This window comes from Danio aesculapii, chromosome 22 (genome assembly GCF_903798145.1).
Source record: "Danio aesculapii chromosome 22, fDanAes4.1, whole genome shotgun sequence".
In the NCBI taxonomy this organism is placed as follows: domain Eukaryota; kingdom Metazoa; phylum Chordata; class Actinopteri; order Cypriniformes; family Danionidae; genus Danio; species Danio aesculapii.
The window spans coordinates 33,462,809-33,467,297 of NC_079456.1; positions in this window are offsets into that span (position 1 = coordinate 33,462,809).

Sequence of the window (4,489 nt, forward strand, 5' to 3'; positions counted from 1 at the left end):
GCAGTATTGACGCATGCTTGCATGTGTATATAACTATGGATGCTGTGTAGTTTATGAAATCGATCAAATCCTGATAGATTTGACGTCACATGGTGTGGTTTATCTCAGCAATCAAGGCGACACCGTTATTCCTGCTGGTCAAGTGGTCGATCCCATTTGTATGAGCAATAACTTGACTTCTAGTTGATAGTTTGGAAAAGTGGCAGAAGTTTCTGAAAGCAAAGAAGGTCAAGGTGCTCCGGGACTGGCCAGCCCAGTCATCAGTAATGAACATTATTGAGCATGTCTGGGGTAAAATGAAGGAGGAGGCATTGAAGATGAATTCAAAGGATCTTGATGAACTCTGGGAGTCCTGCAAGAACGCTTTCTTCGCCATTCCAGATGACTTTATTGATCAGTGATTTGAGTCATTGCAGAGATGTATGGATGCAGTCCTCCAAGCTCATGATGGAGTCAGACACAATATTCATTCTATTTCCACTGCACCATGACTTTATACTCTATACTGGACATTATTTCTGTTCAGTGACAAGACTTTTGTCTAAGCAAAGTCAGACCTTACTATTCTAATTAAATCATTCAAAATCAAGGCATGATCATATTTTATTGTGGTCAAATAAGCCTTTGCCTTTCATATAAGCCACTTCTGACACCAAATCTTCAACTTGAAGTTAGTTTTTGTTCCTAAAACTTGAATAGGCGACAAGACCTTTGTCAGGTGGTGTATACCATGTATTAATGCAAGTATATGTATAATATTTATTAAATATGTCATTTCTGTGGATTGTTTGTATGAGGTGCACCCAGTCTGGATGATTTTTTCAATACTGTAGTGTTATGAGAATTAAAAAGTTCTAAGATATTTGATTTTCAGCAAAACATAAAATATGCTTACACTAAAATAAATGCTTCATTGGATTTACTCATTTTTTTAAAGGTAAGCGGATGCAAACTATTTATTTGGGCTGAATTTAAACAAATCAAGTTGAACATTACTACATTTAATTTGTTTAAAATTAGCCCATATACATGGTGTTGTTTGTCAGTGTACTCGATAACAATACAGTGCTCACTCTATTCAGTATATTTTTGTTTTGGGGTGTTTTCATGAGTCAGACTTTGAGATTCACCTTACAATTAGTGCAGTATTTTATTCAAACGTTCATCCGTAACTGCGTAAACGTCTACTGTAAACAACCAATCAGCTACAAAATTCAATAAAATAATCATATTATTCATCATAGTTAATTTTTCGTGGTTGAATGATAATGTCATCATTATCAGTAGTATTATTTCATTAATTATCGACATTTAAATGGATTGTTTTACTCCTTATCAGGACACGGTAACGGCAATATCAACAGTATGAAAACCCCACCGGCACGCTAGTTAGCCTACTAGCTCATGGTGATTATACATGATTTTTTTTTTTCAGTTTTCCTATATTTCCACCCACTCACACATCATTAGTAATCTAAAAGAATAAAAATCCCTGAAATCCTGATCAGAAAACACAGGAAAGGAAAGCACTGTCAACCAAAAGAGTAATAATGTACTGTCACACGCTGAGAGCGGAGCTGAAGCATGACAGAGGTGGTTTTTTTAGAGAGAGAAAGGTGAACAAATGTCTGTGGGTGCGAGGTCTCAGTCTGGGGGTCTGGATCTTTGTGGAAGATCCCTCATTTTCACCACAGACTCGCTCCTGCTTTTGCTTTGGCGTTTAGTTCGTGTGTTTGGCAGCGATGGGAAAGCTGGTGTTTCTGTGTGTTGATTTTCTGCGTTCATGATGACGGCAGACGGAAATTTCTTCACTTTTGGAGACTCAAGTAAAGTGCGGCATTCGACTGCAAGTTCTGCAACACAAGAAAATATGCGTTGAGTTCTGCTGGGAGGGGGGGAAACACCAGCGCTTTTGGAAATTACGAATTTTTGGCTACAGGTTTCTAACATTCTTCAAAATATCTGATATGATTGTATGGTGCCATGGCTTTGCAATCAGAAAATGCCATTATAATGGAAGTCAATAGGGCAAAAACAGCCCCCAACATAATGAAAGGGGAGTCAGTTTGTATTGTTGAGTTTTTGGACATTTTTCAAGCAATTTTCCCAAAATATGTGTTGAAATAGGGGGTTTTTGCCAAAAATTATCACATTTGCTGAAACACAAAGAAGGTTGTAGCCAATTTAAGCCTCAAAATCACCCCAGAGAGGCTTACACTTGTACTTGTACATGTCCAGGAGAAGGCAGAGCTTGTCGTACAGATCAGCTAGCAAACCACTGGCCAAAACCCTTCGTTAAACCCAACCAGTTGTGTTTTCAGAAGCAGATGCGTGAGAAAAGTGCACGGCGAACACTTCGTTTAGACTTGATTTTACATTGCTTTTACCTTTATTGTGGAATTGTGCTACACCAGACTCGAACCTAAGTGCTTTTCAGCACAAACACAACATATGGAGATAGATAGGTGACGCAAACGTATTAATTACCAATCATAGATTGCATTTAGTTTTTTATATAATATTTATTTGGTGTTGTGTAAAGAACTGCAGGCAAATAATCCTTCATTCGTTGATAATATTTTTCTGTAAATATCATTCACGTGAATAGAAACTAAAGTTGTTGATGTCATACTGCCCCCTAGTGTTTATTTCACCTAGAAACTGCAGTTAAATGTACAGTGCATCCGGAAAGTATTCATAGCACTTTTTCCACTTTTTTTAATGTTACAGTTTTATTCCAGCATGGATTAAATTCATTGATTTCCTCAAAATTCTACACACAATACCTCATAAAGTTAATGTGAAAAAAGAGTTTTGAAATTGTTGCAAATTTATTAAAAATTAAAAAGCAGAAAAATCACATGTACATCAGTATTCACAGCCTTTGCTCAATACTTTGTTGATGCACCTTTGGCAGCAATTACAGCCTCAAGTCTTTTTGAATAGGATGCCATAAGCTTGGCACACCTGTCTTTGGGAATTTCTGCCCATTCCTCTTTGCAGTACCTCTCAAGCTCTATCAGCTTGGATGGGAATTAACGGTGTACGGCCATTTTCAGATCTCTCCAGAGATATTCGATAGGTTTTAGGTCTGGGCTCTGGCTGGGCCAGTCAAGGACATTCACCGAATTGTTGTGAAGCCACTCCATTGATATTTTGGCGGTGTGCTTTGGGTCAATGTCCTGCTGGAAGATGAACCGTCGCCCCAGTCTGAGGTCAAGAGCACTCTGAAGCAGGTTTTCATTCAGGATGTCTCTGTACATCGCTGCATTCATCTTTCCCTCGATCCTGACGAGTCTTCCAGTTCCTGCTGCTGAAAAACATCCCCACAGCATGATGCTGCCACCACCATGCTACACTGTAGGGATGGTATTAGCCTGGTGATGAGCGGCGCCTGGTTTTCTCCAAACGTAACGCCTGGCATTCACTCTAAAGAGTTCAATTTTAGTTTCATCAGACCAGAGAATTTTGTTTCTTATGGTCAGAGACTCCTTCAGATGCCTTTTGGCAAATTCCAGACGGGGAGTGGCTTCAGTCTGGCCACTCCACCATACAGGCCTGATTGGTGGATTGCTGCACAGATGGTTGTCCTTCTGTAAGGTTCTCCTCTCTCCACAGAAGAACGCTGTAGCTCAGACAGAGTGACCATCGGGTTATTGATCACCTCCCTGACTAAAGGCTGATTTACACTTCTGCATCAAGTGCCGTCGGCGACGCTGATGTGCACTTCTCAAAAAAATTTAACTACACGTCGCAACGACGTGTAGCACAAGCTCTGTGATTGGTCTGCTTGGTATCGCTGACTAATGTGGGCGGAGGTGAGAGCCACGCGATGCAGTGTGTGTTTACATGTGTGGAGTCCCGTGTAGGAGCTCCGGATGGAGACTGTTGTTTTGTATTTACCTTATGATTAAAGTTGTTGCATGTGCGCCGATTCCTGCCTGAAAATAAGCGAGTTTAAGCCACTTTTACATTAAAATAAAGTTCAGAAAAACAAAACACCAGAGAAAAACTCAATACAGAGGAACATAAACACCTACTGACAGCTAGCGTTTGCAAAGCAACACACACAGGGCGCCGAGGTATAAATGCATTGCATGACTATAAACCAGGCTTAAGGCCTTTCTCCCCCGATCACTCAGCTTAGATGGCCCTTCCAAACATCTTCCACTAATGGATGATGGAGGCCACAGCACAAAAAAATTCTATAATCTTCCCTAGTCTTGTGCCTCAAGACAATCCCGTCTCGGAGGTCTACAGACAATTCCTTTGTCTTCATGCTTGGTTTGTGCTTTGACATGTACTGTCAACCGTGGGAGCTTATATAGACAGGTGTATGCCTTTTCAAATCATGTCCAATCAACTGAATTGACCACAGGTGAACTCCAATAAAGCTGCTGAAGCATCTCAAGAATGATCAGTGGAAACAGAATGTACCTGAGCTCAATTAAGAGCTTCACGGCAAAGGATGTGAATACTGATGTACATG